The sequence below is a fragment of the Pteropus vampyrus genome, unplaced genomic scaffold, assembly GCF_000151845.1.
Source record: "Pteropus vampyrus isolate Shadow unplaced genomic scaffold, Pvam_2.0 Scaffold40, whole genome shotgun sequence".
Taxonomy (NCBI): domain Eukaryota; kingdom Metazoa; phylum Chordata; class Mammalia; order Chiroptera; family Pteropodidae; genus Pteropus; species Pteropus vampyrus.
This window is the reverse complement of record NW_011888821.1, coordinates 4,451,056-4,463,871: the sequence shown is the minus strand read 5'-3', so window position 1 is coordinate 4,463,871 and position 12,816 is coordinate 4,451,056. Positions and strand designations below refer to the sequence as shown.

Here is a 12,816-nt window from a genome sequence, read left to right as displayed (position 1 = left end):
GATTATTATTCATAACAATTCTTTTAATTCTTTTATTTTAATTAGACTTGTTCAAAGTAAATAAGAGGACTTAGCTCCTAGCTTCAAGATTTACATTCCTCAGCCTTGGTCTCACCTCCTCCAGGAAGCCCTCCCTGAGTACCCCACTCAGATGCACCTAGAGCCTCTTACATCTTTCCCTTGTGCCTTTTACCATTTGGTAAACCATTAACACATCTGGGGGTCTCATTTGAGTCTCCTGAGTAGATTCAAACTTGGTCTTAGCTACTACTTGTTCTCCAGGCCTGCCCCAGGGGCTGGCATCTAGCAATGATCAGTACATCTTTGTTGCATGGCCTTACAGGGGCAGGGCAGCCTGAGATGGCTTTGCTCCTCGCTGTGGGGGCCAGAGGAGGGCAGTCCTGGAGTCCTCTGGGAGGAGGGAAAGCAGGTCAGGAATTCCTCTATAGGACGCTGATGAGGCCAACGGTGCCCACGTGGGTGTCGTTAGAGAGGGGCGTAATCCCCAGCCCTGGAAACCGTGCCACACGCTTGTCCTCAGGCTGCGGGAGTACTGGGCGGGAGTGGGTGAAGCCCACCCAGCACAACCTGGTGGTATCTGTTTCTTTACCCACAGATTGAGGGCTGTTGTTGGGTGAAGAGTAGCACCTAGCACAGTGAGCTAGTTCCCCACATCCTCTTCGTGTGTTCTTTGAGGCGTCACTTCCTCCCTGTGTGGCCTTGGGCAAGTCACTTCATTTCTCTGTGCCTTAGTTGCATTCTCTGTAAAACGGGACAATAAAAGGTGTTACCTCTTAGCATGGTCATCAGGATGCCTTGAGAATGCCCCGGTGCCCAGCTTGAGAAGTACTCCAAAAACGCGAGCTGTTTCGGGCTTATCCTTTACCCTATCTGTTCACCCAGCAAGTATTTACAGAGCACCTACTATATGCCAAATGAGCTGGGTCTCAGGTACTGGAGACACAGTGAACGGGATCCTGTTCCGAACAAACCAGATTCTTTTTAAAATGTTGTGAGAGCTTTAGGGAAACGTCTCTAAACGTTTGGATGACTTTGGATGAAATTCAGAAGTTGTTCCTTTTTTTCTGGCATGTCATAGTTTTGTGGTTATAGTTTTAAATAGAGTCTTGTCTTTTAGAGACTCAAACTGAAGTGTTTACAGATGAAATGATATGATAGCAGGGATTTTTTTCCAACAGAATGAGTTTATTTTTTAAAGATCCAGTGGTAGGGTAGGGCGTGGGGGCCATAGTTGATATCAGATGGACGCTGAAGGTGTTTGTAATGGTCCATGATGAGCTTCACAAAAAGCCATCCTTTACCTAAATGGATAATTACACACCCTGTGTGATCAATGCCCTAAGGACGAAATGGGGACCCAAAGGTGGAAGCAGAGGCTTTGGTGGTCTGTATCTTGATTCCAAACGGATGGCCAGCAATGGGTTTTTAGCTGGGACGGTGGCACCTGTCTTGGGTGCGATTGTGAGAATACACAAGCAATGCGTATGAACTGCCCAGAACCTGTGGGCTCACCATTAGGGGCCCTTATTTCTTTTCCTCAACCCTCCCTCCCTTCTTTCTTTGTCACCCTCACTCCTGCCCTCTACCTTTGGTGCTCTCCCTCCTGCCCTGCTCTGGACTGCAGAGATATAGCTGGGGTGAGGCCACATGCTGGGAGGTGGGGAGCCCAGGGAAGGCGCTCATCAACCCTTAGAGAAATGCGTGGGAGTCTTGTCTGGAAGCAGGAAGCAGCAGCTTTCACACTGCAAGGAACCCCAGGCCTTGCGAGGGTCTGTGGGGTCCTGAAGGCAGAGCTGGCATTGCGCTGTGACCCCACCCGTCCATCTGCCCTGTCTGGACACACAAACAATGGCCCTTGTCGTCCCTGCTCAGCATACACCAGTGCTATGGGCTGAATGTTTGTGTCCCCCGCAGATTCATGTTAAAACCTAACCCGCCGAGGTGATGGTGTTTGGAGATGGGGCCTTTGGGAGGTGAGGAAGTCATGAGGGCAGAGCCTTAGGAATGAGATTAATGCCCTTATAAAAGACACCCTGGAAAGCTCGCTCCCCCTTCCAACACGTGAGGACGCAGCGAGTAGACGGCTGTCTATGAACCAGGAAGTGAGTTCTTACCAGACACCAAATCTGCCGGTGCCTCGATCTTGGACTCCCAGCCTCCAAAACTGTGAAAGATAAATGTTCGTGGTTTACAGGCCACCCGCCTGTCATATCCTGTTAGAGCAGCCCGAATGGGCCGAGATAGCCCACATTATGTGCTCTGGACCACGTTCTTCATGGTCACAGCCTCCTGCAGAAGCCTAACGGCACACTATTCGGAAAGAAAGCCGTTTTCCCAGCATGGGCTTCGGGATGCTGAGGGTTCCAGGGTCCACGGCGGGAGGAGGGGAAGGGTGTCCCCGCTGCCCTGCAGAGCCCTGAGGCCCGTGTCGTCTCCGCTGTGTGTCGGGTGCTGGCTGGTTCCTGGAGTAGCAGAGGAAGTCTCTCTCTTTCCTGCATTGCTCCTACTTCCTGACATGGGGCTCCTGGGTCACAGATGTTTCACGTCCCATGACAGAGGTGGCGGTGACTTCATCACCCCAGCCGGCAGTTCTGTAAAACGGCTTGGGTCCCTGCCCTTTCCACAAGCGCTTTTGGCAGAGTGTTTCAGGCTTTCCTTTCCAGCAATCACACTTCTGGGAATTTGCCTGAAGGGGCTAATCCTAAAAAAAGAAAAGAAAGGCAGCGTGCCCAGCTGGTCTCCTGCAGCAACATTTATTATAGGAAATCCTGGTGCTCGACAGGTATGTTGTAATGGATCGTAACTGATTGGTGGAATCTTAAGTAAGCATTTATAAAAAAGAGTCATGAGACTTCTTTATCAATATGGAAAACACGATATAATGCTAGGCTGAAAACACAATGCCCGTGTGTGGAGATGGCCTGGCTTGGCTGGAGGGCCATCGACTTTCCTAACGGTCTGTGATACTGTCATTGCTCTCAGCGATAGGAAATCCGGCCTGCGTGTGGCAAGGGGAGTCCCAGCCTCAGTCCCCAGCAGACAGCTGCGTCCCCAGGGCTCTGGCCGCCAATCCACTGCTAAAACCCGGGCGTCTGTTCCATTTTTGAAAATGAAGACTGACATCATAAGGCGTGTTTCCTTTTTGGGTGATCCTGTGGCTTTCTGGAGGGGAAGGGAAGGATGTGTGGAAACAAACCAGGGCGGCCTGGAAGCCCCCTGGGAGGCAGAGCCCCTGGGGCAAAGATTTGGTCTTTTTCACATCAAAAACTTGTTGACAGCTCAAACGGCACAGCCCCTCTCCTGGAGATGGAGGCAAGGGTGTTTATTTTTTCTAAAAGGTTTTAAAAGGTCTTTATTTTATTGCAAAAGCAATACATGCTCATTGTTTAAAAAAAGAAACATAGTACAGGATTGTATAAAATAAAGCTTCTGCCCCCTTTTCTTCAGAGGGAGCCCCCTGGGGCTGTTTGGGCCCTTTCTTTCTTTTAGATATTTTCCATATCAAGGGTTTTCAAACTTTATTTTAGCTCCAAGCCACAGTGAAAAAATAGATTTTGCTTTGTAATCCAGTACATTGAGACACTGACATAACTAAAACAGAAGTTTTATGCAGTAATACTTATAAAGAACGCTGTCTGGGTTTGTCTGTTCTATTCTGTTTGTTCAATGCTATGCCAGGCCATGCCATGCTATGCCATTCCACGTCATTCTGTGCCCTGCTGTGTCTTGCCAGGCCATTCTGTGCCACGCTGTGCCATGCCATGCCAGTCCATTTAAAAACAAAGGCAGCTGGTCATAACCCATCAAATGCTTTCATGTTCTACTGCTCAGCATGACCTTCAGTGAGACACGCTGTAGATGTTAACACACAGCGCTGATTGTTCACTACTGCTTTCTAAAAAAATTTATTTTTCAATTACAGTTGACATACAACATGATTAGTTTCAGGCGTACAACATAATGAATAGACATTTATATAACTTACTAAGTGATCACCCCGATAAGCCTTGTACCCATCTGACTCCGTACATAGTTATTACAGTATTATTGACCGTATTCCCTATACTGTACTTTACATCCCCGTCGACTGTTTTTATAACTGGCAATTTGTACTTCTTAATCCCGTTGCCCTTGAGGGTTTCACAGCCCGTTTTCCATAAGCAGACATTCAGGGCTGTTTCTTCCTCCTTAAGCAGCAGAGGAACTTACTGAGTGGTTTTTAAGGGAGTATTTGTCAGCTCCTTCTTAATAGCCATTTGTGTTGTCCCCACTTTGAGCTGTCACCAGCGAGGCTCTGGGCGATCTGCCATCCATGCACAGGTACTGGGACAACCGAGCAGTAAAGCAGCACCTCTCAGACATCTCTTTGCTGCGGGACTGGCTCAGAGAAAGGTTCATCGAGGTGTGCTTCTGGGGGTGCAGAAGGACCCTTTGCTCCCCCAAAAGGGCACTTTGAGAGGAATTTTCCTCTTAATTGGCCAACATTTTTAATGAGCTCTTTTCTGTTTCTGTAAACATGCTTGTTGCAAAGCCAGAGATCTCGGGGTCAACTGAGAACTCATCCTCCCCTAAAGATGTATTGCTTTGGTGCTTGGTAGAAAATCCTATGATCTGTAACTGCCCATAGCTCATAGCAATTTCAGGGGTCTGTAAATCAGCCCATGCCGACAGTAACAATGCGAGTATAAAAATAAAATTGCCCCATAGCTCGGGGCCCAGATTTTCAGAGCACCAGCTCTTCTGGGACCGCCGGTGTCATAAAACCGAGTTACTCCAAACCTCTGGGTGCTGCTTGATTTCTCGGTGTTCTGAGTTTGCAACTTTGCTGCAATGACTTTACATCCGATGACCACACAGGATTTCATTTCTGTCTTGTTTCTCAATTGCTTGTGATGCTGGGAAAATGCTTTAGAAATGAGTTGGTCCCCAGTTCACTTCTTTCTCCTCTTCCGCTTCCTCTTTTGTCACTTGAGGACATCAGAAGAGGGGGCCCTCCTCAGCCCAGATCCCAGAGCTCTTCCACACAGCTGGCCTTTTGTATTGTCCAGCTTGGTCAGCAAATGCCCAGGTAGTAAGAGCTGGCGCCATGCGCACACGTGTACAAGTTGGACTAGGACCCGCAGCTGCAATGAATTAGAATGGGCCCTTAATGTGCTGTCCTGTCTTAGGTTCAAATCCTGATTCTGACACTTACAAGCAGCAAAACCTGGGGTCTTGGTTGCTTCATCATCTATAAAATGGGGATTATAGTTCCTACTCAGGGAAAAAGAGAATATGGGTAAGCACACCGACTTTAGAAAGAGCCTGTCTGAATTCTGACCCTGGCTTCACACTAACTGCACCACCTTGGATAAGATACTTAACTTCTCTGTGTCTCAGTTTCCTCATCTGTAAAATGGGGAGAATGGACAGTGTTTCCCTCACAGGGTTCTTATGAAGACAAAATGAGTTCACATACATGCTAGATGGATGCGTTTATTATTACTATTGTCATTATTAAGAATAATCTACTGCATTCGGCATGTAGCAAACAATCACAATTCAAAAAAAATTTTTTTGGCTTTTAGAGAGAGCGTATTCTTGGTTCAGAAGGCGGGAGGTCTCGTAAGGCGCATTTAGCCCTAACTGTGTCTAGGTCAGGAGGGAGGAGCGATCTCAAAGGCCCCTCCCTCAGCGGGTTTCCCAGGTGTTTCTTCTGCATATCAGTGTCTCTTTTTGGTGTCCCCAAGAAGGTGTTCGGGGTGGAGGAGGGTGAGCAAAGAGATGGGCGAGGGGGAGGCACCCTCACCTCAGAAGGCGGGTAGGTGGAGGGGAAAGCAGTGTAATTCACCTTTTTTGTGGAAACTCCAGATAACAAGGCCTTCTGATGGTGCTCCCAGGTCGACCTCTGGGCTACGGGTGCCTGGGGGCAGGGAGTAGAAAGGAGGAGTGGCGGGCGCAGAGGGATGCCAGGTTCTTCCCTCTCCCCTCCAGACTGCCTTGCCTTTATTCACGTGCCAGGTTTGTGCTGGGCATCTGGGACATATACGTGAGCAACACGCAACGAGCCCCGTCATCCCCGAGCTGACAGTGTAGCTGGAGAGACAGATGTGGAATCATAAGCATAATATCATTAATTAGAAAGTGGAAAGTGGCACAGAAAATCAGGGGTGGTGTCAAGAGGGTGAGAAAAGCAGCTGTAATTTCAGAGAGGGTGGTTAGGGTGGGCCTGGTTGAGAAGGCAACATTCAAGCAAAAGCTTGAAGGAGGGAGCGAGCCATGTAGCTCCTGGGGTGCCAGTGGTCTAGGTGGGGGGAACAGCTAGTACAGAGGCCCTGAGGCAGGACTGTGCTGGATCAGCTGGGAGGCCTGCATGGCTGGAGTGGAGTAAGCAAGGTCAAGGGTGTTTAGAGATGAGAGCATAGAAGAAATGGGACTGAAAGGGTTCTTGAGGCCCTATGGAGGGTCCCGACACCTCTTCTGTGAAGTAACTGAGTCACGAGCTCAGGTTGGGGATGGTTGGTGGTTTGTTTCATGAGTACATTTGCTTGGACCATTTTCTTACCACGTTGCTGTGACCACTGTGAGCAGATCAAAACTGTGACTCCAGAAACGCATGGCACGTTCATAGGCTTCGTGAGTTTTTGTTTTTGCTGGACGAGGAGCTTGAAAACAACAGCAACACAATAGCAATGAATGCCTTACTACATGCCAGGCCTGGTGCATGCTGCTTCTCTTCAGGAGTTCATCTCATTGGCCACACTGGGCAATGGCAGGACAGCTGAGAAAACAGGAGGCTGGAGGGAGGGGCTGGCTGGGGTCCTGCTGCCAGGAGGGAGCCGAGAAGGGGACATTGTCCCAAGCCTCGTGCCAGACTCAAAGTCATCACCACCGCTCTGACCATTTCCCCAAATCGAAGGGGCTGGACTGCCCACTCCCCTCTGCCAATCCCCGCTCAGAGCCTCTGGACATTGGGCCATTCCAGGCATCCCTGGACTCACGTGCATAGCCCCCAGCCTGCACTTCTGGCTGGAAGAGAAGCCGACCTTGAACTGAGTTCAGCAGCTGGTGCCAGGTAACCTAGAGCTAGTGGACAAACACTGGTGTTCAGGTTCAAATTCTTGAAAACGCAGAAGCAGCCCAGCAGTGCTGTGCCTGGGGGAAAACCCCAGACAAGGAAGTCCCTTTGAAAGCCAGATGAGAAGGTGGCACCCGTGTCTAAGGCACCTGGAGGAACAGTATAGGAAACAGAGGGCCTCGCGGGTGCCCTGAGCGACGGGAGGGACGTGCATGGAGACCTGGGCTGGACTCGGGGAAGTAGGCACACTGTCCCCCTCAGACTGGGGCTTCAGCTCACACAGCTGCTTACTTCTATTTTGTGGACGGGGCTCTGTAGGGACCGCATTGAAGGGAAAGCCTCTGAGGTTTATCAGCCGGAAAGACACGAGTCCGGATGATCTGGAAGGCTCTCAGCTCCAAGGAGCTCTCCACAGCATGATGGCAAAACACAGACCCGGAACCAGGCAGCCTGGGTTCAACGCTGCTGCTGCCATTCATTACTAGCTGTGTGACCTCTGGCGACTTGCTTAACCTCGCTAGGTCTCAATTGTGACACCTGTAAAGTAGAAATATGCATCCCTCATAGGGCTGTTGAAAAAGCAGTGCCTGGGCACCGTGTGACTGTAAAGTAAATAGGATTCTGGGATGTAGCCCCACCCCCACCCCCTCCCCTCCCACCCAGGGCCGTGGAATGGGTCTCAGAGAATGATGCTGCAGGTGCCATGGCCCACAGACAGGCTAGGAACTGATTCGGGCCTCCTGCCCTGACCAGGGCAGCCAAGGCAGGTGGTGTTGCCAGATAAAGTGGAGAATGCCCAGGTAAATAGGAATTTTAGACAATGAGTGATTTTTTTCAAGTTCCTTGTACAATATTGGGAATGTATTACAAGTCCGCAATATTTGGGACATACTTATACTAACAATTACTTACCGTTTATTTGAAATTCAGATTTCACTGGACATCTTGTCTTTTCATTTGCTCCATCTGGCAACTCTATCAAGGCCTCTCTCCGCCCCGAGGGTCCAGAGCCAGGGCCCCGGCAAGGACAGTGAGCCACGGCCTAGCACAGGGTGGGAGTACGCCCATGGGCAAACCTCTCGTCCCCTTGGCCTTAGTTTCCCCATCTGCATAACTCAGCAGTCAGGATCTCTGCTGCACAGAGCTTTTGCGAGGATGAATCGTGTGACGTGTGTGGGAAACATGTTTTGGAAATGAAAAGGTGTTATGGAAACATTAGTTACCAGAGTTCGTTGTTAGGAATAACACAGTACGGTCCATGGAGGCTATTTTGGCAGTTGGGTTTCCTTTTCTGAAAATTAGTTTTTGGGTTTTTTGTTGTTGTTTTTTTTTTTTTTAGGCAATTCGTGTTGGTTCTTTAAACATTAGAAAATTCAGAGTAACAAAAGAAGAAAATTAATTTCCATCACTCAAAGACAACCATTTATAATGTTGTTTATCCTTGAAAAAGTATGAAGACTTTTTTTCCAGGTGTGTGTGTATATTTTTCTTCTTAGCAAAAAATGCATCATATTCTGCATTCTTTTAGGCAACCTGTTTTTCTCCCCCAGCTGCTGTCATAGCTGCAGTAGAGTGAAGAAGTGTCACCTAGAGGAAGTCTCTCCCATTCTGTCTGGTCCATATGATTCCAGGGCTAATGGCACATGTGCGTTTACTTCCCAGATCTCATTCTGGGCCCTTTCGGGTTAGAACACAGCTGCAAAGTCCCAGTGGGAAGAGAAACAGTCACAGATGTTGTGTAAACTGTGTGTGGCCCACCTCCAGCTATGTCCTAACAGAGTATACACGAGCTGCCTGCTTTACTTTTCTTAATTGAAATAAAATTCACATAATCTACAATTCAACATTTCAACCATTTTAAACTCTACAGTTCAGTGGCATTAAGTACATTTAACATATTGTGCAACCATCATCATTATCAGCTTCCAGAACATTTTTTGCACTCCCAAAAAGAAACCTGTACCCATTAACAGTCACTCCCCATTCCCCACTCTTTCCAGCTCCTGGAAACCACTAATCAGCTTTCCATCTCTATAGATTTGCCTATTTTCGAAGATTCATGTAACGGGAATCATATGATATCTGGCCTTTTGTGTCTGTCTGGCTTCTTTCACTGAGCAGAATTTTTTCCGGATTCATCCACTTCATAGCAGGTATCAGTGCTTCTTTCCTTTTTGTGACCAAATCACGGTCCATCATATGGGTAGACCACATCGTGTTTATCCATTCATTAGTTGTTAGACATTGGGGTTATTTCTACCTTTTGTCTATTGTGAACAATGCTGCTGTGACTATTCCTATGCAAATTTTTGTTCGCATACCTGTTTTTGATTCTTTTATGTATCTACCTAGGGGTGAAAGAGCAATTGCACCATTTTACATTCCCACCAGGAATTTACAAGGATTTCAATTTCTTCACATCCTTCCCAACATTTATTACCAGTAAAAACATTTTTACAACCACCATAGTGGGTATGAGGTGGTATCGCATTGTGGTTTTGATTTGCATTTCCCTGATGACTAATGATGCTGAGCACCTTTTCGAGTGCTTGTTGGCCACTGGTGTATACCTTCTTTGCAGGAATGTCTAGTCATTTTTAATTTAACTTACCCATTTTTAATTTAACTTAAATTTATCATTTTGTGGTAAAATACATAGAATATAAAATTTACCATTTTAACCATTTTTAACATTTCAGTGGCATTAAAGTATATTCACAATATGCAACTATCAGCACCATTCATTCCGAGAACTTTTTTTAAAAAAGAATTTTAAAAAGCAGTTTTAGGTTTACAGAAAACTTAAGAGGAAGGTAGAGGAATTTCCCATATACCCGTCGCCCCCACACATGCACAGCCTCCCCCATTTTCAGCATCCCCACTCAAGTGGGCCATTGATGAACCTTCGCTGACATCATAATTACCCAAAGTTCGTAGTTTACATTAGGGTTCATTCTTGACGTACATTCTGTAGGTTTGGACAGATGCATAATGACAAGCATCCATCATAGTATCACAGAGGATGTTTTCACTGCCCTAAAAGTCCTCTGTGCTCTGCCTGTTCATCTAGTCCTGATGTCCCGTCTCTGGCAGCCGCTGGGCTTTTTGCTCTCTCCATAGTTTTGCCTTTCTCCAGAATTTTTTCATCATCCCAATGCCCATTTTAAAAATTGGGTTGTTTGTCTTTTTGTTGTTGAGTAGTAAGAGTTCTTTATAAAATCTGGATAGATCGATTAATCATTCTATATGATTACAATAAAATATATAATCAAATCTATGATTTGCAAATATTTTCTCTCGTTCTGTGGGTTGTCTTTTCACTCTCTTGATAGTGTCCTTTGATGGACGAAGGTTTTAAATTTCCATGAAGTTCAGTTTATCTATATCTTTCTTTTGCTGCTTGCGCTTTTTGGTGTCACATTTAAGAAACCACTGCCTAATCCAAGATCGTGAAGATTTACACTTTTGTTTTCCTCCAAGAGTTTTATAGTTTTTCTCTTTTGAGTTAATTTTTTGTATATAGTGTAGGGATCCAACTTCATTCTTTTGCCTGTGGATATCCAGTTCTTCCAGCACCACTTGTAAAGACTCTTTCCCCATGGAATGGTCTTGACATCCTCATCAAAAATCCATTGGCCACAGATGTATGGGTTTATATCCCTCAACTTTATTTATTTATATGTCTATTCTCATGCTAATACCACATGCTTTGATTACTGTACCTTTGTAGTTAATTTTGTAATCCAGACATGTGAGTCCTTCAACCTTTTTTTTTTTTCAAGATTGTTTTGATTATTCAGGGCCCCTTTCAATTCCACATGAATTTTAGTATCAGCTTGTCTATTTCTGCCAGAAAAGCAGTTGGGATTTTGATAGAGATTACATAGGATTTGTACATCAGTTTTGCCACCTGTGATGATTGGTTTTGTGTGGCACCTTGGCTAGGCCATGGTGCCTAGGAATTTCAAGTAAACACTAATCTAGTTGTTGCCATGAAGGTGTATTGTAGATTTGGTTAACTTCCACAAGTTGACTTTAAGTAAAGGAGATTATTTTGGTGATTTGAGCCTCACCTAATCAGTTGAAAGGCCTGAAGAGCAAAACCGAGGTTTCTCAGAGGAAGAATTCTACCAGTGGACTAGAATTTCAGCTCCTGCCCAAGAATTTCATATATATTTATATCTGTCTATCTACCTATCTATATATATCTATTTCCTTCTGGTTCCTTTTCTCTGATAGAACTCTGACAGACATACCACACAAATGTCTTTCTATTTATTTAGGTCTTTGTTCATTTGAGCAATGTTTTGTAGTCATCAGTGTACACGTCTTCCACTTCCTTAGTTAAATCGTTTTCCAAATTTCATTTTTGTGCCATTCCTTGCTAGTGTATAGAAATGCAACTGATTTTTATGTTAATCTAGGATCCTGCCACATTGCTGAATTTGTATAAACACTAATAGTGTGTGTCCACGTGTGAATTCCTTAGGATTTTCTGTATAGAAGATCATGTCATCTGCGAATAGAGGTAGTTTGACTTTCCTCCCCAATCTGCATGCTCTTTATTTCTTTTTTCCTGCCTAACTGCCCTGGCTAGAACTTCCAGTGCAATATTAAAAAGAAATGGCAAAAGCTGACATCCTTGCTTGTTCCTGATCTCAGGGTAGGAGGCAGCCAATCTTTCACCATGGAGATGACATCAGTTGTGGGCTTTTCATAGATGCTCTTTTATCAGGTTAAGGACGTTTCCTTCAATTCCTAGTTTGCTGAGGTTTTTTTTTTTCCTGAGTATTTTTAATCACGAAAGGTGTTGGATTTTGTCAAATGCTTATTCTGTGTATATTGAGATGAATATGTAGCCAATTTACTGTTCATCCCTTCTTGGAAGCGTTTGAGTTGGAAAGTCAATCTCTGTGGTTTTGGGGGATTAAGAAAAGTTACAGTTTTACAGCTCTCCCCATAAATAATCACACACTCAAAGCCGTGGTTAAGTGTTTAGGGCAGATAAAAAACAAAGCCAGGTCCTGCAGTTGGGAGGAGAAAAATGAACGAAGGTGTGCTAGCACCAAGTAAAAGACAGAAGGAAATTCAGGTGTGCAATCACTTTTTCCTCTGTAGAAAGGAAGAAGGAACGAGGGAGGGAGGAGAGCATCCGCACTGGGCTAGCTCAGTTAATTCTCAGTAAATCTTACGAGATAGGTACTGTTGTGCCCATTTTACAGACAGGAACCTGACTCGCCCAAAGGCACGGGTTGTATCCTGGGCTGCCTGGATGCATTTGAATGTACAAATCTGAGTTAGGGAGAGAGGAGCCCCACCAAAGGGCAAGAAGCGCAGAATCCCTCAGCGCGGGATCTGGGACTCGGAGCTGGTGGTCCGGGTGTCTGGAGAATGCCAGAGATGGCGGATCTCGGGGAGTGGGGAGAGCAGGGGGTCTGAAGTCAGAAGGGAGGGGCAGGGCTGTTCGGGGCACGGGGCACGGATGGAAGTACAGGGGCAGAATCCGAAAGGGTTTCCCCAGGATGGGGAGCTCCGAGGTCAGCATGAGAGGCCTGGATTGAAAACTGGGGGGTTCCTGGGAGTGAACCGAAGTGTAACCTGGGCAGTGGGAAATCGGAGGGGTGGAGGGGAAGGGCAGAGTCGGGAGGGTGGATGGGTCCGGCCGAGTCTTGGGCCGGGCCGGACGTGGGCTGGGGGTGGTGACCCCGTGAGTGCCCCGGCGCGGGTCCTGGCAGCTC

General features: G+C 46.5%; 1 protein-coding gene across 2 annotated transcripts in view; it reads left to right on the top strand.

Moving 5' to 3' along the window:
- The window catches only part of LITAF (lipopolysaccharide induced TNF factor), a 99,686-nt gene that overhangs the window by 59,930 nt on the left and 26,940 nt on the right, over positions 1-12,816 (top strand). The window lies entirely within an intron of this gene.